Below are 23,556 nucleotides of genomic sequence, written 5' to 3' on the forward strand. Positions count from 1 at the left end.
AAAAAAACACAATACTGCAAAGTTGCTTAGGAGCTAGAAGCAGAGCTGCCATGTCTGTGGGTGCCATCTCCTAAATATTCAGACAGAATTGCTGCAGAGGTACACTAATATATACAGTGCCTTGCGAAAGTATTCGGCCCCCTTGAACTTTGCGACCTTTTGCCACATTTCAGGCTTCAAACATAAAGATATAAAACTGTATTTTTTTGTGAAGAATCAACAACAAGTGGGACACAATCATGAAGTGGAACGACATTTATTGGATATTTCAAACTTTTTTAACAAATCAAAAACTGAAAAATTGGGAAAATAATGGTAGCTTATGTTGTTATAGAAAAATAAAAGGTGGCTCTCAGTGTGGATTTTGTTCTCTATTGCTGCCAATGCCAAAGCCGACTGTAGCACTCCCCCTCTGAGAGCGTATGCTTCCCACCACCGGCCATATTATCTCCTCCATCTTGTCCCTGCACACAAAGTGACCTAGTTCCCCATCTAATGAAAGCAGCACTTCCCTCTTTCATCAAAGTAGTACATGCAAGGTTATCTGACCTCAACACCACCAAGAAAACATTTGGACAGTGTCCAAGTGAAGTATACACAGAACTGGAAATAAACACCTCTTTGCAAGGGTTCACCGAGACAGATTATCAAGTACCAGGCTGCGGTAGTTAAAATGGTGGGTATCGTCTCATGATTTACTGGTTAAGTAAACACGCAAGATGGCTGTCAAGTTAGTCAACTACTAAGAACCACTCTATTTCCTTATTTATTTCATCTTTGGATGTATTAATTATTGGCCCTGATTTATTTAAACTGTGTAAGGAATCCATTCACACTGCTGCTAAAACGTATATTTTAATAGCCAAATAGACCGTTACTTCTACATGCAGACAGGACATGAATCAGACGACATTGTGCCAATTAAACAAAGCAAAATGTTCACTTAATCACTCAAAGTTTATCATTTTCCCCCACCCCCTTTTGAAAGACAGCAGGACTGACTGCTGCCAACTGCACACGTCTCAATTAGTCATGGCTGTTTTCCACAACAAGGTTTCCTCACTTTATAATTAACCATCAGATGAAAAGAGCTTGTCTGATGGTCATCTCCAACATCCTCTGTGACATCTTGCTATGCTCTCTATCAGGTTAAGTGCCAATTTACAGAATGCAATTGATTTGGAGGTTGGCTGCCGCAAACTGCTATCTGAACAGGCCTTGAATAGATCCTGACAGGTGAAACAAAATGAAGATTTCTAGTGTTCATTCATTGACAACACATGAGAATGTGGCTTATTAATCAAACATCATTACAACTACGAATTTGACCATAGATTACATAATAGTGATTGCAATAAATCTGGAGCAAGAATATTCTTTGCCATATTTACTATGCACAGGTATTGCATTTGTCACCAAGTTACTGCAGTGTAAATGCATGGTCCAGTTGTAATTACTGTACTTAACCAAATGGTCTTCTCCTAACTCAATCAGCTTTTCCAGGTATGCTATTTCAATAGTCTAGAAGCAATAGTGTCTTCATTTACAAACTAGCCAGTCATATGAACACTCCTTGTAACCAGCTGCTTCAGGGTATTCTGGATGATCCACTGTTGCCTGAGAAAATCTTATGCATTGTGAAGACTGGTTACATTAAGTAATGAAGCGAATACATCTACAACGGCATATTCTTCCATTTACCTGATGGGTTTATTTACCTAATTCAACAGTGTTGAATGGCTACATTACAGTTAAAAGGTCTCAATCTCAACATGTGACTATTCACCCATAAATATAGTTGAGCAATAACTGTGACTGAAGACAATTATGGTGCATATCTACGTGGTCAGTTTAAATGCAATAATCTGCCTGGAATATGTCTTATAGCTATAATTAACTCCTCAGGAAGTCAAACAAAAAGGTGTGTATTATCAGTAAGCTTGTTGTTGCTGTACATACAGTATGGGTAGACACCCAGCACAATGTTAAATAATACACTAATATTGTTCCTCTGTAATAAGACACATGTCATTATGGCCCAAAAGGTATAATGTATCTACTGTACATGAACTCAGGATATAATTAGCCGTTGTGTTTGTACTATAAGTGTCTTTGCCAATACTTTCTGATCTAAAAGATGAAGCACGTCAGAGAAGGTATTCACCAGAGACCCGAGAAGCTGTCATTAGTATTATACCGGAAGTAACAAACCAAAATGTTGAGCAATTTGGTTTCCCAATGTCAATGGTCCTGTCACGGCCGTCGTTCAAGGAAGACCAAGGTGCAGTGTTGTGAGTGTGCATTTTATTTTATTTAGTAAAATGTCACCAACAAAACAGGAAATAACAAAAACGACCGTGAAGCTTACAAGGGCTATAGTGCCCCTCACCAAGACAACTTCCCACAATCACAAAAGGGAATAAGGCTGCCTAAGTATGATTCCCAATCAGAGACAACGATAGACAGCTGTCCCTGATTGAGAACCATACCCGGCCAAAACATAGAAATACAAAAACATAGAAAACATAACATAGAATGCCCACCCAAATCACACCCTGACCAAAACAAATAGAGACATAAAAAGGCTCTCTAAGTTCAGGGAGTAACAGGTCCTTATGGAGAGACAAATTGTACGAGTCATAAATAACAGAGTTTGGAGGACGCTCCATGAGATGGAGGATAACTTCTGTCCCTGTTTGATGCCTATAGTGCTGAAGGACCTTTTGATCTATATTTAGTGTGTCTTGCCCTTCACACACTCACATTCCCTCACTCACACTCCTCTAATTATCTGAGGCACAGTTGGCTTGCAGTACGGCGCCAATTGGATGCTCCGTTACTCTGTGCTGATAGAGCGAAGAGTTCACTTTGCAGTCAGGACGAGAAAAAAGGCACAAAAACTATTTTCTCAAAAAAGGAAATCTCAGGTCACAAGCCCAAACATCTGGGTTTAATGAAGAGAACTACGGAGGGGTGTGAGAGGAAAAATAAATGCATAGTGCATGTTTTAACAATAACAAAGTTTGCCGCTTTAAAGATACAAAGGCATGAAAACCAGATCCACATACTTGAACATAGTCATCTCCTACTGGAGGCTAAATAAAAATTTAAAAAATTATACATCTCATCAGGGGAAAGTGCATCAATGTTTATCTCTTTTTTTAGCATTCCAATGAGTTGTGACAGCAACATGGTGCACAATGCTCTATCACATGTTCACACTGCTATGCTTTATCTTGGCCAGGTCGCAGTTGCAAATGAGAACTTGTTCTCAACTAGCCTACCTGGTTAAATAAAGGTGAAATCAAAAATAAAAAAACTGCTAAGCAATGATCAAGTAGGTAAAAACACATCCGCCTACTCCCTGTTCACTCATGACTGCACACCAGGCACGACTCCAACACCATTAAGTTTGCCGATGACACAACAGTGGTAGGCCTGATCACCGACAACGACGAGACAGCCTATAGTGAGGAGGTCAGAGACCTGGCCGTGTGGTGCCAGGACAACAACCTCTCCCTCAACGTGATCAAGACAAAGGAGATGACTGTGGACTACAAGAAAAAGAGGACCGAGCATGCCCCCAATCTCAACGACGTGGCTGTAGTGGAGCAGATTGAGAGCTTCAAGTTCCTTGGTGTCCACATCACCAACAAACTAACATGGTCCAAGCACACCAAGACAGTCGTGAAGAGGTCACGGCAAAATCTATTCCCCTCAAGAGACTGAAAAGATTTGGCATGGGTCCTCAGATCCTCAAAAGGTTCTACAGCTGCACCATCGAGAGCATCCTGATTGATGGTATCACTGCTTGGTATGACAACTGCTCGGCCTCCAACCGCAAGGCACTACAGCGGGTAGTGAGTACGGCCCAGTACACCACTGTGGCCAAGCTTCCTGCCATCCAGGGCCTCTACACCAGGCGGTATCAGATGAAGGCCCTAAAAATTGTCAAAGACTCCAGCCACCCTAGTCATAGACTGTTCTTTCTACTACACCACGGCAAGCCGTACCGGAGCACCAAGTCTAGGTCCAAGAGGCTTCTAAACAGCTTCTACCCCAAGCCATAAGACTCCTGAACATCGAATCAAATGGCTACCCAGACTATTTGCATTGTCCCCCCTTCCCCCCTATTTTACACCGCTGCTACTCTCTGTTGTTATCATCTATGCATAGTCACTTTAATAACTCTACCTACATGTACATATTACCTCAACAGGTGCCCCCGCACATTGACTCTGCACGGGTACCCCCCTGTGTGTAGTTTCGCTATTGTTATTTTAGTGCTGCTCTTTAATTACTTGTTACTTTTATTTCTTATTCTTACTTTTATTTGTTTTAAACTGCATTGTTGGTTAGGGGCTCGTAAGTAAGCAGTGCACTGTTGTATTCAGCTAATTTGATTTGATTTGAAGTACTCTGTAATTTGGTGCTTTTTTCTACAGTCATAATACATGAACATGCAAAGTTCACCCTATTGTCATCCAATAACTTTTTCCCTACGATCTATCAAGGAATGGGATGCTGAATCAATTGTTTTTTCCTCTCTCTCTCCCACCATCACTGTTTAACAGTTTGGTACAACCATCCATCTCCTGTTCATGTGTCAAAGATCCCCCCCAACCACCTTTAAATATTTCCCTTCTTGTTATTTCAACAATAGCTTAGAACCACTTGGAAATGATGAAGTCTCAGTGGGCTGACATAAAGGAGGAAGTGATCAAATATGGCCTTGAGCCAAGCGCCTTTGTAGATGTTTTTTGTGTTGCCATTGATCCGGGGTGGAAACACCCGAAGGAATAGATAATTTATGCATGTTTTTTAACTGCTGAAAGGAAGCAAGTCACAGGCAATAATGGGGTAGGACTAGAGTCACACCACCACCACAGGAGGAGCCGGACCTAGGAGGGGGTGAGGGGGGGGGTCTATGGAGTGCCTTAGGCTTATGCCTTGTGTTGTCTTAAGGGTTAAAAATGATCCGCCACTATGTTTAACAGCATAGAAAACCCCCTAAATTGTATTTTTTCAATGTGAAATTTGATGACTTTTCCTAGAATGACCCCAACATCAGAAAAAGTGAAACATCGCCTTTGTTCATATTTCCATGTAAACCACCAAGGTACAAAGACTGTCTTAGGGTCATTTTTGACCCAGCAGTTATAATATAATTTACACACCACAAAACACACACACTCACACACACACACACAAATTGAGATTATGTGTGCTACTGATTGAACTCAGCCAGCAGCTCTTGAAGAGGAAGATCACCATGGTTGGCACAGTTAGAAAGAACAAGCCTGAGCTCCCCCCTGCACTCCTCACAACAAGGGGGAGAGTGGCCTTCTCATCAAAGTTTGCCTTCACTCCCACCGCCACTCTAGTTTGTTACCTCCTAAATAGGAACAAGAATGTGGTCCTCCTAAGCAGACTGCACAAAACGGCTGAGATCAGTGATCGTGAGGACATGAAGCCAGCCATCATCCTGGACTACAACCACAACAAAGGAGGCGTGGACAACCTGGACAAGGTGATTGGAACTTACAGCTGCAGGAGGATGACTGCCTGCTGGCCCCTGGTCATCTTCCATAACACCATTGATGTGTCCTCATATATTGAACAAGATCAACCCTACCTGGATGCCTGATAAGCAAAACAAGAGGGTGTTCCTGGAGCAGCTGGGAAAGGCACTTGTAACCCCACACATTCAAAGTAGGGAGCGCCTTCCCCACACAGCAGCCTCTGCAGTGCTTGTGCAAGCTGTTCAGAGGGCTGAATCTTGTCCTGATCCCATGCCAATTTTTTTGTCCCCCAAAGAAAGACTGTAAAACAAATGCTATGTGCTGCACATGTGAGATATACATCTGCAAAATCCATGCACACACACTTGCATACTGTCAAACATGTGCTAATTAGAGTTGGTTGATTTATGTTCTCCAAGTTTTTGTTTTGCATCTATTATCTTATTTGATTCTCATTTGTTGTTGTTTATACACCTTGTGGGTGGGAGCAATGGTTAAAAAATGGGAGAAAACTAGTATTTTGTAGTTGAACTCCTCATTGTACAATATATAAGAATAGAAGAGTATCACTGACTGTTATTGTTTCCCTTCAATAAAATGCATTCAAAACTACTTTCTGCACATTTCAGCTACTTTCTTAGGCTATACAAGTGCTTTTGCTCTTTTGCTAAAAAAAACATGTTTACACCTGTAACGACATTCTTCCTCCTCTTCTGAGGAGGTGTAGTAGGGATCGGACCAAAAGGCAGCGTGGTAAGTGTCCATAATGATTTATTACGAAAACTACTGAACACTCGAACAAAACAAAAATAATGTGCATCAACGAAACAGTTCCGTGTGCTGACAAAACACTAACTCAGAAAACAAACACCCACAAACCAACAGTGAAACCCAGGCTACCTAAGTATGATTCTCAATCAGAGACAACTAACAACACCTGCCTCTGATTGAGAACCATACTAGGCTGAACACAAAACCCCAACATAGAAAAACACACATAGACTGCCCACCCCAACTCACGCCCTGACCATACTAAATAAAGACAAAACAAAGGAAATAAAGGTCAGAACGTGACAACACCTATGTGTAAGAGAGGAAGATCACCAATAATAATAATAATAATAATAATCATCTACTTTAGTAAAGAAAACAATTAAGACAGGTTTGTTGTAATAAAAACAAGTGGTGTCCACTGATTAAATGTGTCACGCCCTGACCTTAGAGAGCCTGTTTATTTCTCTATTTGGTTAGGTCAAGGTGTGATTTGGGTGGGCATTCTAGTTTTCTATTTCTTTGTTGGCCGGATATCGTTCCCAATCAGAGGCAGCTGTCTATCGTTGTCTCTGATTGGGAATCATACTTCGGCAGCCTGTTTTCCACCTTGCTTTTTTTTTTTTTTTTTTTTGCACAGTTACTAGGTAGCATGCAGAATGTTACGGTCGTGTATTAGTTTGTTGGCGGTCATCTAAAATTAAAGAAAGATGTATACTTTCCACGCTGCACTTTGGTCTCATTCTGACGACGGGTGTAACAAAATGCAGTCTTTCTGCATTGTGAAAAGGGAAAACCCAGATGTTCACAATGTTTGTGATGAATGACAGGTTGGTTCTTCATGCAAAATAGATTTGGGATTTAACATTCAATTCAGCTGCTTCATTTTAGGGGTTTAGTGAAGGCGGGTCATTTTTGACCCTTAGGACAAGGGGAGTATACAGAATGTTAAGACTACATAAGGGTTAAGTCTAGTAGAGGCTTCCATCTGTGTACTGCGCAGTAATTGGCGAGAGAATGTACACCTCAACCTAGCCAAGCTTCTGTCGTCAGTTTGCACACGAATGGACGGGGCATATCAATGGAAGAACTTCAGAGATAGCTGTACTTATCAATTGTACTTATCAATTGATGCTCATTATAATACCAGATCATCTCCATAGACAACTTTCAAGATGTTGGCTCCCTTTTGAATACAACGCAACAGCCTGGTCCCTAATTTCAGCCAAATTCTGCATTCCTCTCCTCATCCAAAAATGCAAAACCTGATAGTGGTTGGTTTCCCTATCTACTGAAGATGGCGTCAGGGTTGGCACAGAAAATAGGTTGTGCACAGAATAACATTTTGGGTCACTGTCTGTTATCATGTGCCGTGAGTGGGTTTAGGAGGGGTGAATAGTACTCTGTGTGGTGTGGCAGAGGCAATCATTCCACATGTTATGCAGCAGAATAAAAATGCATGCATTGCTATAGCAGTGCATGAAGGGAACCATCTATTTTTTTCAATCTCTTCTTCTCCTTCACTCTTGTGGTTTATCTTGACATTGTCACCTGAATCCGCTGCTGAAAAGGGAATATGTTTCCCCCACTGTATGTAACACAAACATGTAGAAAATGAGTTTGAATGGGTTTGATGTCCATTCATGCAGAAATAGTGGTCCTGTTTAGCTCAGTTGGAGAGCATCATGCAATGCAACACCAGGATAGTGTGTTTGATTACCGGGACCACCCCTATGTAAAATGTATGCACACATGACTAAGTCGCTTTGGACAAAAGCATCTGCTAAATGGCATATATTTATTATTCTATCAAATTAATTTCTCTTGAGGGGTTTTAGAAATAATGCATCTTACCATGTTCACATCTTTTAAATAATTCAACTTAGTAAAGTGTTGTGAATGGGCACAATTTCTACCACAGGTAAAGTGTGTGTGCTTGAGTGTGTGATTATGTCCTTTGGAGCAGTGAGCTACGTAGGAAGTCACTACACAAGACTGTACTTTAGAGGCATTTTGTTTAAGTATGTGATGACTCCCAGTAGTGCAAATATCCCAGCAAAATATACACTGAGTATACTTAACATTAGGAACACCTTCCTAATATTGAGTTGCACCCCCAATGTTTTGTATGCTCAAATCATATCCTCTTCTTCTCCCCATTATCCAACCTGTGGTTGAAACTAATTTCACATAATGTAGCTCACTATAGATGTTCACTCTTTGTAGCCTTACTCATGTTTTAGGTGTGCCAGGTCACTCATGATACAAGTCAGTATTCAACGTTTATCCATGTCTACGGACGTCAGGAGATGACGTGGAAACCGGCCACTAGGGGGTAACAATGGGTGCTGTTACCTTTGGATTTTCCAAGAACATTGTGGACGGGGATGAACATTATGGACGGAGATGAACATTATGGACGGAGATGAACATTATGGACGGGGATGAACATTATGGACGGGGATGAACATTATGGACGGAGATGAACATTATGGACGGGGATGAACATTATGGACGGGGATGAACATTGTGGACGGGGATGAACATTGTGGACGGGGATGAACATTGTGGACGGGGATGAACATTGTGGACGGGGATGAACATTATGGACGGGGATGAACATTATGGACGGGGATGAACATTGTGGACGGGGATGAACATTGTGGACGGGGATGAACATTGTGGACGGGGATGAACATTATGGACGGGGATGAACATTATGGACCGGGATGGCATGGGCATAAGCGTCGGCCTGTGATTCTGAAGGTTTCGAGTTCAAATAATAGTAAGTTGTTTTTGAGATAGTTTTAAGCATATCGCCAACATTTACCTATACCTAAACATTTTGGAGTTTATGCCTAACCTTAAGAACTTGGAGTTAATGCCTGAACTTAACCTTAACCTTAAATTTGACGTTTGGAACAACCTCAATTTCACATTTGAGAAACATGTATGAAATGGCTAATTCTGACGTGAGGCTGTGAGAGCTTGTAGTTGTAGGTGCCTTACATGTCCCGTTTCACGAAAGCTACTAGACATCTATTCAAAAACATGGTGCATGCAGAATCATAGAGCATATGAATTCAACCCTTTACATTAATTCAAATACAGAGCCTTGCACTTGTTTCAAAATTCTACAAAATCAAAAATGGAAAAGTGGTTGCATGCATATGTATTCACCCCCTTTGCTATGGAGCCCCTAAATAAGATCTGGTGCAACCAATTACCTTCAGAAGTCAAATAATTAGTTCAATAACGTCCACCTGTGTACAATTTAAGTGTCACATGATCTGTCACATGATCTCCGTATATATACACCTGTTCTGAAAGGCCCCGGTAGACTCCCCAAACATATGGAAGAAGGTACTCTGGTCTGATTTAGCTTTTTGGCCATCAAGGAAAAAGCTATGTCTGGCGCAAACCCAACACCTCTCATCACCCCAAGAACACTATCCCCACAGTGAACCATGGCGGTTGCAGCATCATGCTGTGGGGATGTTTTTATTTTTTTTAACTGGTCAGAATTGAAGGAATGATATATGGCACTAAATACCGGGAAATTCTTGAGGGAAACCTGTTTCAGTCATCCAAAGATTTGAGACTGGAAAGGAGGTTAACCTTCCAGCAGGACAATGACCCTAAGCATACTGCTAAAGCAACACTTGAGTGGTTTAGGGGAAACATTTAAATGTCTTGGAATGCCCTAGTCAAAGCCCAGACCTCAATCCAATTGAGAATATGTGGTATGACTTAAAGATTGCTGTACACCAGTGGAACCCATCTAACTTGAAGGAGCTAGAGCAGTTTTGCCTTGAAGAATGGGCAAAAATCCCAGTGGCTAGAGCTTCAAGTTCATCCAAGCTTATAGAGACATATGCTAAGAGACTTGTAGCTGTAATTGCTGCAAAAGGTGGCTCTACAAAGTATTGACTTTGTTAGGGGTGAATAGTTATGCACACTCAAGTTTTCAGTTTTTTTGTCTTATTTCTTGTTTGCTTCACAATACAACATATATCATCAAAGTGGTAGGCATGTTGTGTAAATCAAATGATACACACCCCAAACAAATCTATTATATTTCCAGGTTGTAAGGCAACAAAATAGGGAAAATGCCAAGGGGGGTGAATACTTTCACAAGCCACTGTAAACGTTAAAGATCAAGTAAGCTATACATGTTCACTGCAGAGCACAGATGCGCTGGATAGTAATGATGGTTAAGCAGAGGTATTACACCCCCTATTGAAATTCCAGGAGAGTTCCTCCTAAGCCTCAGACAATCACAGACAAGCTCCTGTTGAATAATTGAACTACTTGACTCGCCGACTGTCCTCATTCAGTGTCTCCCACTCACTTCCTCTTTCTCTGTCTTCATGGTTTCACTCCAGACCTCCTGGCAGAGATTAAGGGGTGTGTATTAAACAAGCGCTGACAGAACTGACAGACCGACACCTTATGGTGTCCACCAAGACCACGGATCTGATCCAAAACACACCAAAAGAGCTTTGTTTCCATGCTGACAGGTTTTTGACAGGGCAAGATGTTTCTCGCAATCACACACACAACTCCTCCCTCCATCAATCCTCCCGCCCCACCACACACAGAGCTCACTGTCTGAGCCAGTGTGATATACAAGCCCTCTTTTTTCCTTTCAGTATAGATGGGAGCCATCATGTGGCCAGTGGACACAGAGCTGGGCATAAAGTCTCCCCATGAAGGTCCCCTGTCATCCATTATTTGATCATCAGCAAAGCCCAGGGCCCGGGGATTTTACAGTATTGCAAGCTCATTGATTTATAATTCACAGCTGTGCTGGCAACCAAGGGTAGGAATTACACATGTTGACAATAGCCGCCATGCTTGTACTAGAGGAAGTAAAGGTCATCATTTAGATGCCGTGACAAGGGGGGGACATTAGTGTCTTGTGTGCATCCAATTCCACTAGAGGAAAGGTGCATCCATTGTGTTGTAGACATGTTCGTTTAATCTTTGTCAACTGTAAGGAGGTGTCTGTTCGTTAATTTGATTCAGCATACTGTTCTATCCCCATTTAGCGCAGCAGTGTGTATATGTACAGTATGTACTATATGTATGTACTCTGACAACACATTTCCTGTACACCATATGTTTTATATATATATATTATATTGTTTATCTTATTCTCATAAGCCTGTTGGGTGTTTCGGTTGTTCAAGAATAGGGATTGGATCTGTCCATCAAGAACCCTGAACCCCCCAACCACACACACACACACACTAAGCATTCATTGTGAGACTCTTGATATGCGGCTGACTTGTCATATAACAACCCACCAGCGAACGGCAGGCTGCTGCTATAGCACAGGATTACTTCTTCCAGAAAAACACCCATCTCTTTGAACGACAAAAACACCTCTTGAGAGAGCTACCACTTGACAATAAAACCTCCAGCATCTGTCTGAATAGGAGAGATGGGGAGCTTTCTTGGTTAAGCATGTTTCTCGGTACAGCAGTATCACAGTGGCACGGGGCTAATGATTCCCTCACCCCACTGACAGCTAGACTCAGATTAAATGGAAAAAAGAGAGGGGAAATCTGCAAGAGCTTAAAAGAGCAAGTGACACAGCACTCCCTTTCCATTTTCATCCTCAGTTCACGCTACAGACTGAAAATTAGAGTGGAGGTGGGAGAAGACAGTGCCATGCTGCATATCAAAAAACTAAAATGAATGCAAATAAAAAAAGTATTTAATGTCAATGTCGAGGTAATTTGGGGTGCAAATATACTATATGTCTTCATTATTTACTGACTCATTAACAAACTGCACGGGAAACTATGTAGTACCAGAGGTGAAACATTTTGATTTCATAACATACTGTAGGTATGGAAACATTTACATGAATTGAATGCACAGTGCCGACAAAAAGTATTTGCCCCTTTCTAATTTTCTCTACTTTTGCATATTTTGAATACTGAATGTTCTTCAACCCAAACCTAATATTAAATAAATGGAACCTGAGTAAACAAATAACAACAATTACATACTTATTTCATAAGCAAAGTTATGCAACACCCAATAATGACCCTGTGTGAAAAAAAGAAATGCCCCGTTACACTCAATAACTGGTTGTGCCACCTTTAGCTGCAATGACGGCAAACTAAAATGACCTGTAGTTGTTAATCAGTCTCTCATGTCACTGTGGAGTAATTGTGGCCTACTGTTCCGTGCAGAACTATTGTAACTCAGCGAAATATGTGGGATCTAAAGCATGAACTGCTCGTTTCAAGTCCTGCCACAACATGTTCATTCGGGATTAGGTGTGTATTTTCGGTGTGCATGTTAGGGCAGGCTAAAATGTATACCATCCAAGTCTGACCTGAAGAAAGCTCCGTCTTTATTTATGCACCGTAGAAAGAAGGTGGTGTAAGTCGGGTGTCTGTGTGTATGCGAGCCTGAATGTTACATGAGTACCAATCATCATTTCTATGGTGAACCAGCGATACAACAACCTAATGCCCCCTAGAACTTTGAGGCAGGATCTTATCTCAAACTCCTCAAAGGGGTCTCTCTCTCTCTCTCCTCTTCCCTCTCTCTATGAGCTCTCTCCTCTTCCTTCTTTCTAAGTGCTATCTCGGTGCTCTCTCATTCTTGACTGCTGGTATGATGTTCTTACTGTGCAATGCAGTGTTTTGTTTTCACCAGGCATAACGGGATCCATTTCATCCAAAAAGTTATACTTTGAATCATCTGTACATAGAACACAATTCCAAGCATGTTGATGATCATCCAGGTGCTTTTTTTTTGAAAACTTGAGTCAACTTTTTGGATGGTCCCATTATGCCTGCCAAAAACCAAACACTGCATTGCACAGTAAGAACCGCAAACCAACAGTCAAGCATGATGGTGGTAGTGTGATGGTTTGGGGACCGCAGGACGGGACTGCCGAGTGCTGAAGAGAGTAGCGAGTAAAAATAGTCTGAAACACTCACTACCGAGTTCCAAACTGCCTTTGGAAGCAACGTCAGCAACTGTTAGTCCGAAAACCTTAATAAAATGGGTTTCCATGGCAAAGCAGCAGCACACAAGCCTAAGATCACCATGTACAATGCCAAGCATCGGATGGAGTGGAATAAAGCTCGCCGCCATGGGACTTTGGAGCAGTGGAAATGCGTTATCTGGATTGATGAATCACGCTTCACCATCTGGCAGTCAGTGCAGGAGAACTCTACCTGAATGGAAGCAAGTACCCACAGCAATATTCCAATATCTAGTGGAAAGGCTTCCCAGAAGAGTGGAGGCTGTTGTAGCAGCAAAGGAGGGACCAATTCCATATTAATGCCCATGATGTTCGACGAGCAGGTGTCCACATACTTTTGGCCATGTAGTGTATTTTCAGTGTACATATTAGGACAGGCAAAATTGTACACAATCCAAATCTGACCTGAAGAAAGTTCCCTCTTTATTTATGAAAGAAGGTGGGGTAAGCTGTGTGTCTGTGTGTAATGTGCATGAAAGTTACATGACTACCAATCATCATTTCTATGGTGAACCAGCGATACAACAACCTAATGCCCCCTAGAGCTTTGAGGCAGGATCTTATCTATAAACTCCTCAAAGACCTGGGGGCTCTCTCTCTTCTCTTCCCTCTCTCTAGGTGCTCTCTCTTCTTCCCTCTCTCTAGGTGCTCTCTCTTCTTCCCTCTCTCTAGGTGCTCTCTCTTCTCTTCCCTCTCTCTAGGTGCTCTCTCTTCTTCCCTCTCTCTAGGTGCTCTCTCTTCTCTTCCCTCTCTCTAGGGCTCTCTCTTCTTCCCTCTCTCTAGGTGCTCTCTCTTTCCTCTTCCCTCTCTCTAGGGGCTCTCTCTTTCCTCTTCCCTCTCTCTAAGGGCTCTCGTTCTCCTCATCCCTCTCTCTAAGGGCTCTCGCTCTCCTCGTCCCTCTCCCTAAGGATTCTCTCTCTCTCCTCGTCACTCTCTCTAGGGTCTCTCTCTCTCCTCATCCCTCTCTCTAGGGTCTCTCTCTCTCCTCTTCCCTCTCTCTAAGGGTTCTCTCTCTCCTATTCTCACTCTCTAGTGACTCTCTCTCTCTCCTCTTCCCTCTCTCTAGGGTCTCTCTCTCTCTCTCTCCTCTTCCCTCTCTAGGGTCTCTCTCTCTCCTCGCCCCTCTCTCTAGGGTCTCTCTCTCCTCGCCCCTCTCTCTAGGGTCTCTCTCTCTCTCCTCGTCCCTCTTCTCACAGGCTCTCTCTCTCTCTCACTCTTCCCTCTCTCACAGAAAGAAAGCATGTGGCTCTTCAAGGAGTAATTTCCACATGGTGGATGAAACTCTTGAATGGGACATAACCTAGCAGCTGTAGTGGACCTGGTGGAGAGTTTCAAGTTCCTCTGTGTCCACATCACTAAGGAATTAATGTGCTCCACACACACGCACACAGTTGTGAAGTGGGCATGACAGCATTATACAGCTGCACCATTGAGAGCATCTTTTATTGGCTGCACCACCTACTGCAAGGCACCCAACCACAAGGCAGTGAGTACGGCCCACTACATCATTGGGTCAGAGCTCCTTGCCATCCAAGACCTTTATTCCAGGCGATGTCAAAGGAAGGCCCTAAAAAATGTCAGACACCAGCCACCCAAGTCATAGACTGTTCTCTCTGCTAACACACGGCAAGCGGTGCCAGAGTACCAAGTCTGGAACCAACAGGACCCTGAACAGCTTCTACCCCCAAGCCATAAAACTGCTTAACAAAACTGCTAAATAGCTAATCAAATGCCTACACGGACTACCTGCATTTACCCTTTTTTTCACTAACTCCCTTGCTCTGACTCTATATATGCACCCACACACACACACAAACTGACACCCCAACACCATATACACACTACTTAGGCCCACACACACATAACATGCACACATGCATATTGGCACAACACACACTCACACTGCTGCTGCCACAGCTCAGTCTATTATCTATCCTGTTGCCTAGTCACTTTATCCCTACCTAGATGTACATAGCTACCTCAATTACCTCGTACCCCTGCACATCGACTAAGTACTGGTACTACCTGTATATAACCATGTTATTACCTCATACCCCTGCACATCCACTCAGTATGGTACTCCCTGTATATAACCATGGTATTACCTCGTAACCCTGCACATAGACTCAGTACTGGTACTCACTGTATATAGCCATGTTATTACCTCGTGCCCCTGCACATCCACTCAGTACTGGTACTCCCTGTATATAGCCATGGTATTATTCATTATTCACTGTGTATTTTTTACTCATGTCACAATTTCGACTTTATCTTTTTTATCCTTAACTCTGAATTGTTGGAAAAGGACCCGTAAGTAAGTATTTCACTGTTAATCTACACCAGTTGTTTACGAAGCATGTGACAAATAGCATTTTATTGTATCTCATGAGCCAAGACATAAGGATACCTTCATTTTGCAACCCAAGCGTCAGCGTCAGCGTCTACGTGTAGAGAGTCTTCAGGGCATGCAGAAACCCCACATTCCGTTTCCACAACTCATTGTTAAAGCAGACACAAATGCACGACTTGGTCTACTGCTCTGACAGTACAGGCCTGAAGGGACTGAGGATCAATGGCTTGAACTAATAAGACCAGACCCAATGTCCTAATGTTCTGTTATTCTTTCGAGTTGGTCTTTTCTTATTTGTCCATGTCCAATAATTGGATTTGTGCCTGAATAGTCAAAATTATCATGCAACATGTCTGTGCAAATTTGAAAAGCCTTTCTTCGTTTAACAAAAGGGAAACATTGGACTCTAGAATCAAGTTTACAAGTCAGGATTAGACCTTTGCTAATACTCACCCACTCAACTCTAATCCACTATGCTGACTAAGTCAACATCCTTTACCAGGACACAAATTACTCCATAACGGTCTTACCAGGACAACATTGCTAACCAGCACAACATGGCTTATTAGGACAACAAATGCTGCAAGGTCTTATATTACACTGGCTCCCCACACACAGCACTTTTGTAACCGTCTAAAGAGGAAAGTGGTCAATACTCTAAATACCTACCTGGCTTCATTGCTGAATAACTGGGGCAGAGAGAAAGAAGGAGGAGGTGGCAAAGTCGTCGTGAGGACACCTCAAAGTGGCTGATGAAGGCAAAACACACAATCGATGGCCCTGCCATTGCTCCCTTATCATTCTTATCAGGTTTTACAATATAGGCAGGTTATTTCAGTTTAGAAATACAACTGAAGTCGGAAGTTTACATACAATTAGGTTGGAGTCATTAAAACTCATTTTTCAACCACTCCACAAATGTCTTGTTAACAAACTATAGTTTTGGCAAGTTAGGACATCTGCTTTGTGCATGACACAAGTAATTTTTCCAACAATTGTTTACAGACAGATTATTTCACTTATAATTCAGTGTATCACAATTCCAGTGGGTCAGAAGTTTACATACAGTTGACTGTGCCTTTAAACTGCTTGGAAAATTCCCCAAAATGATGTCATGGCTTTGGAAGCTTCTGATAGGCTAATTGACATTATTTGAGTCAATTTGAGGTGTACCTGTGGATGTATTTCAAGGCCTACCTTCAATCTCAGTGCCTCTTTGCTTGACATCATGGGACAATTAAAAGAAATCAGCCAAGACCCCAGAATTTTTTGTTGTTGTAGAAATGTCCTCTGGTCTGATGAAACAAAAATAGAACTGTTTGGCCATAATGACCATCGCTATGTTTGGAGTAAAAAGGGTGATGCTTGCAAGCCGAATGTTGTGGGGGTGCTTTTCTGCAGGAGGGACTGGTGCACTTCACAAAATGGATGGCATCATGAGGCATGAGGAAAATTATGTGGATATATTGAAGCAAGACGTCTCAAGACGAAAATTTGTGGGCAGAACTGAAAAGGTGTGTGTGCGAGCAAGGAGGCCTACAAACCTGACTCAGTTACACCAGCTCTGTCAGGAGGAATGGGCCAAAATTCACCCAACTTACTGTGGGAAGCTTGTGGAAGGCTACCCGAAATGTTTGACCCAAGTTAAACAATTTAAAGGCAATGCTTCCAAATACTAATTGAGTGTATGTAAACTTCTGACCCACTGGGAATGTGATGAATTAAATAATAGCTGAAATAAATAATTCTCTACTATTTTTCTGACATTTCACGTTCTTAAAATAAAGTGGTGATCCTAACTGACCTAAGACAGGGAATGTTAACTGCGATTTAATGTCAGGAATTGTGACAAACTGAGTTTAAATGTATTTGGCTAAGGTGTATGTAAACTTCCGACTTCAACTGTATTTAATTAGATGGAAGTGAAAGTTCAGTCGTCAAACCATGCAGTAGAAATGGGATCCATGCTGGGATGTTTGGTGCTAAAATGTCTTAATGACATTTAGGATACAAACTGTGCCTTTTCTATAGACCTTTTAAACTGTCAAAACAATAAGATGTTCTGCAGCACGCCATAATTGCTAACTATCTAGTTAGTTGGCTAGCTAACGCAAAATGATAAATTCGTACTTCTTGATCCGACACAAAAATGTAACATTAATTATATACACACGTTGACTTGTTTGCTACCAGATCCACTCAACAAAATCATCAGACAAGATATATTTCTCTCACGACAGCCAACAATATAAATAAACTAAATTTTTCTAGCATACGAGTGCAGTGTTTGACGGCCACATTTTATACATCAAAGTTAGCTAGCAGCAGTAATTACCCCACTATCAACCACTCTCTCCCCCCTCACTTTTTTGCTCACTTATTTTCTATTAAGACACATACCGTAGTTTTAATGAACCTGATGCTTGTGCTCGGCATGTATTATCGTTCTCACATTATGAGACCAAGCCAGTGGTTTGTTTGCATGTAGTAAAACAAATACTAGCGCTGACACCATGTGGTGATAATGTTGAACTGCATATTAAATACACCAGGATGATACATTACATGAAGCAAACAAATTGCAACTATTTCAAGCAACATGTGTTTTGAAATTAAATCAAATTAACCTTAATATTACTTTCTACACCATCTTCACAGTGATATTTGCTAATAATGCCTCTCTCCTGAGCATGTCATCCTTAAGACCTACTTTCATTACAAGGGTAGGGCTTGCTCTAATCCATTTCGTGATGGCATGTCCAGTAGCTGTAGAAGTCAAATATGCTAGCCTTTAATTTGGTTACCCTCATTAATTGTCTAATGAAAACAAACACACACACACTGATCTTGCCCATATCAATCAAGCCATTTATTTTTATTAGCAAATTATTAACACAGACAACTTCTCAGATGTGTGAGTGCTTTTCCTATTTCAAATAGTATCATTTCAAATGCAGAAAACGTCTCTGTAAAATGTAAACAATGTGTGAGGATTTGAGAATCCTGTTTCAGCATACAAATGACAAGCCACATGTACAAGTGCCAATACTAATCCCATCATTTGTCTGCATTGGACGTGCCCATGAGACCAGTACTAATCCCATCATATGTCTGCATTGGACATTCCCACGAGGTCAATACTAATCCCATCATATGTCTGCATTGGACGTGCCCACGAGGCCAGTACTAATCCCATAATTTGTCTGCATTGGACGTGCCCACGAGGCCAATACTAATCTCATCATATGTCTGCATTGGACGTGCCCACGAGGCCAATACTAATCCCATCATATGTCTGCATTGGACGTGCCCACGAGGTCAATACTAATCCCATCATATGTCTGCATTGGACGTGCCCATGAGGCCGGTACTAATCCCATAGTTTGTCTGCATTGGACGTTCCCACGAGGCCAATACTAATCCCATCATATGTCTGCATTGGACGTGCCCACGAGGCCAGTACTAATCCCATCATATGTCTGCATTGGAGATGCCCACGAGGTCAATACTAATCCCATCCTATGTCTGCATTGGACGTGCCCATGAGGCCAGTACTAATCCCATCATATGTCTGCATTGGACATGCCCACGAGGTCAATACTAATCCCATCCTATGTCTGCATTGGACGTGCCCACGAGGCCAATACTAATCCCATCATATGTCTGCATTGGACGTGCCCACGAGGCAAACACTAATCCCATGATATGTCTGCATTTGACGTGCCCACGAGGCAAACACTAATCCCATGATATGTCTACATTGGGAATGCATGCCATAAATAATTTCACATCCACTGTAACCAAAAGGGTTGACCACGTATAGTGGTGGCAAGAGAAAAATCCCCTGGAGATTGACCACAGTGAAGGGTAACTTTTACATTGGCTGCAAAGTGGCTATGTAATGTATGAGTTCCATCCCTGCATGGCTGACCAGGCCAGGACACAAACCCTAATCAAATTACACGTGTAGCTAGCATGCCAACAACTGGAGGAGGACAGCGAGTGTAGCAGAATTAAGCAAATCGGTACGCAAAATCGCAGGGGGAGATCCTCCAGAGCCGAGATGCTTACAGTATAAAAAAATATATACATTCATGATAAACAGGTGGAGACACTATTTCAAGTCTCAGGGGGAACAACATCATATCACAGGGCTAGTAGAACTCAACTGCAGCTCACCTCTGCTACAGTCACACCGTTTTCACCTCTTCCTATGCCACCGACAGTGATCTGAGTCAATGTAGCAGAATTAAATACCCACAAAATTAATAATGTGGGTGCAAGATTGATTCAGTCGTCACAATCTGCTTTGCTGGCCGCTGATATTAATGAGGATCTCAGTGAGTGTAGCAGAGGGGTGAGTGTGTTGAGGTTGATGTGGAGAAGGAGGAGATCAGTGAGTGTAGCAGAGGGGTGAGTGTGTTGAGGTCGATGTGGATAAGGAGGAGGTCAGTGAGTGTAGCAGTGGGATGAGTGTGTAGCACATGTGAGCTAGTTCACAGGTGAGTGCTATTCTATTGAGACCTGAGACCTAAAGAACTGTTATCATAGCCCAACCAAGATCATGTTTTGGAATGATAATGAATGGTGCTTTGTGGGTATGAAGTGCTGTTGTGGACAGGGGATCCTAGGTTGGCCATACAGGGATTGTTACACCCACACCAATGATCAAGGACACCAGAGAGTGAGTGATCAACCAAATAAAACAGACACACATGAGATTATTGAATAGTTAAATGATGTGTCTAATACAAAAAATAAACAGAATGTCAGTGTTGGGCTGGAACAGAAACCTGCAAGCCAAGTAGCTCAATCTCTAGGAGCAAGGTTGGCCATACATGTTCTGGGTATATGCATGGTTACATTTAACATAATTTTTGTGGTCCTAAAACCAATTCTAACAGTGAACCAGTACCATATATAACCCATTGGCAATATGAACTGCAGTCTCTCCAGGACTAGGGACTTTCTTTGGGACTTTCATCCACAGACACGGTTTAGCAGCTTCACAGGTCTCTGTATCTGAGATGAGGGTAAACAGAAATTAGACCAGGACTTTCTTCATTATTCTCAAGTGATATAACATTTTATATTATTTTGTCATTGTTCTCTCTTTGGTACGGGACATCTGTTAATTAGCTAGTTAGCTTAGCAACTTGCTAGGTAGCTGACATGTTTTTAGCTGATCAAGTTTGTGTAATTCAAAGAGCAATATTTGATGGCTGTCGATCCTATTTATATGTAGGTAGCCAGCTACCTGACATTACCTAGAGTAGATGGTTAACTTGATAAAAAACGTACCCCTTCTGCTACACATCATCCTGGCGCTTTCACCTCCATTTAAAATTTTCCCAGGACGTAAAGACTATCCCATCCATGAATACTAAGGTCAAAAATGCAAATTTTGACCTTGAGACAACAGCTAGACTAAGTTAGCTTAGCTAGCTAGCTGTTTACAGCCGTGACGGAACAGCTGTTGTGTATAAATGCACCGGAAGTTCTTTGGAGTTCCAGGGTTCACTTCCGTTCCTCCTAAAAAATATGTTAAAAAGGTCTATAAGTGGAAGGTCTCATAACTTTCAATTCCTCTATGTTTGAAATTCTATTCTACAACAAAAAAAACACATTGAATCTCAAATGTGTTCTAAATTCACATATTTGTTGCACCAGTCAATCCCCTCCAACATAACTGCAGCTAATGGCATATTATAATAATCTTTGATGTTTTCAAAGCCAAATGTTACCCTCTCTCTGTTCTCCTTCTGCAAACATAATAGTGCTTAAGTAAACGTGCTGTCAGGTTGGCATTTCAGTGCTATTGTTGGAATTCAATATGTGTGAGAAGCCAAGCTGTGGCAGACTGATAGTGTCACAACACCTTACTGTGGCCTCCCACGCCTTGTGGTGGCATACTGGGCTTGTGTGGAGCCTGAGAAGACCTGGACAGATATTAAAGGCATCAAACCTCAGTTCAAGGTCAAACCTGGGGTGCCTTCACTTAAGTCAGACAGACAACCTGAGGTAATTGGATCTTCTGCTTTTCATGGATTGAGGCCAACAGATGTCTATTCTCCCCCTTTCCATCACAACTGCCATTTGGCACAAAGTCCTCTCACCCCGCTCTCACCCCTCTGACTCTTACTGAAGCTTCATGTCGACACAAGCAGGAGAAGCAAAGGGTACTTTGCTGGAGGTGGCCCTCAGACTCTAGTCCCCACAGCTCACTCAAAGATCACGTTCGAAAGTGACATAGGTGGCAAGGTCAGTGTCAATGGAAGTCGTCCGTGATCTGTCCTCAAACCTCAACCTCTCCCTGTGTGCTCTTCCAAGATGGATTTGCGCTGCCACCAGCGGTCACTCTGCCACCCAGCACAGAAGCAGGGAACAGAGGATGCGGCCACGCCACGCCCTCACTGGCGACACGCCCTCACTGGCGACATTGTGCAGTGCGACAAGGGCCCTGTGCTGGGTTCATGCACTGAATAGAAAAAAGTTTCATTTTTGATTGTTATTTTTGGTGGAATAACTGCAAACCCCCACTACCTTTAGCAGCACTGGTGCTACAAGCGGGCCACATTTAAGAGAACTAGAGATGCTCCATTTCACAAACTAATGTTTGGCTGACTTTGATGGGATTCAATGAGTCGGAGGGTAATTGGAAGGAGCGGTGTCCATGATGATGGGAGTTTTACAATGCTGATGAGTAAACATATTCCATAAATGGCCCAGCTGTTGTAGTGCATGGTGTTTTGCTTTATCAGGAAAATAGGGGGGAGGGGGGTCCTTAACAACTTCTACCCCAAAGCCATAAGACTGCTGAACAATTAATCAAATGGCCAACAGATTATTTACATGTACAATAATTTGTTTTTTTACACTGCTGCTACTCACTCCCTGTTATCTTTTCATAGTCACTTCACCCCTATCTACATGTACAAATTACCTTGACTAAACTGTACCCCCGTTCATTGACTCGTACTTGAGTACCGGTACTGTCATGTCCTGACCTGAGAGAGCCTTTTTATGTCTCTATTTTGGTTTGGTCAGGGTGTGATTTGGGTGGGCATTCTATGTTTTGTTTTCTATGTTTCTTTATGTCTATGTTTTGGCCGGGTATGGTTCTCAATCAGGGACAGCTGTCTATTGTTGTCTCTGATTGGGAATCATACTTAGGTAGCCATTTTCCCTCCTTCAGTGTGTGTAGTTATCTTTGTAAGTAACACTTAGCCCTGTTAGCTTCACGGTTGTTTTGCGTTTCTTGTTTGTTGGCTACATAAAGAAAGAGAAATGTACTCTCACCACGCTGCACTTTTGTCCTCTTCCAACGACAATCGTGACAGAACTACCCACCACCAAAAGACCAAGCAGCGTGCGCCAACCTGGAGGACGAGCTGGACCATGGAGGAGAGAATGGCAGTGGAAAACACCCGGTCACGGAAGCCCGAGAAGCAGCTCCAAAAAATGTTTTGGGTGGGGGCACACGGGAAGATTGTTAGAGTTTAGACCTGAGCCAACTCCCCGTGCTTACCGTGGGGAGCATGTGATTGGTCAGGCACCATGTTATGGGGTGATGCGCACGGTGTCTCGAGTGAGCATTCACAGGCCGGTGTGCCAGCGTCCTGCATTTGCCGGGTGGAAGTGGGCATCCAGCCTGAACAGGTTGTGCCAGCTCTGCGCTCGAGACCGCCAGTGCGCCTTCACGGCCCAGTGTATCCGATGCCCGCCCCACTCACCAGGCCTCCTGTGTGTCTCTCCAGCTCGGTGAGTCCTGTGCCTGCTTTAAGGACCAGGCCTCCTGTGTGTGTGTCCAGCCTGGTGAGTCCTGTGCCTGCACCCAGAACGAAGACTCCAGTGATGATCCATGGCAAGAAGCCTCCAGTGATGATCCACGGCAAGAGGCC

The 23,556-nt window shown here is 42.6% G+C and overlaps 1 protein-coding gene across 2 annotated transcripts in view; it reads right to left on the reverse strand.

Moving 5' to 3' along the window:
- LOC112221038 (leucine-rich repeat and immunoglobulin-like domain-containing nogo receptor-interacting protein 2) overlaps window positions 1-23,556 on the reverse strand; it is a 303,359-nt gene that overhangs the window by 274,728 nt on the left and 5,075 nt on the right. The gene's annotated exons all lie outside the window — the stretch shown is intronic.

Source organism: Oncorhynchus tshawytscha, linkage group LG21, assembly GCF_018296145.1.
Source record: "Oncorhynchus tshawytscha isolate Ot180627B linkage group LG21, Otsh_v2.0, whole genome shotgun sequence".
NCBI classification, from domain to species: domain Eukaryota; kingdom Metazoa; phylum Chordata; class Actinopteri; order Salmoniformes; family Salmonidae; genus Oncorhynchus; species Oncorhynchus tshawytscha.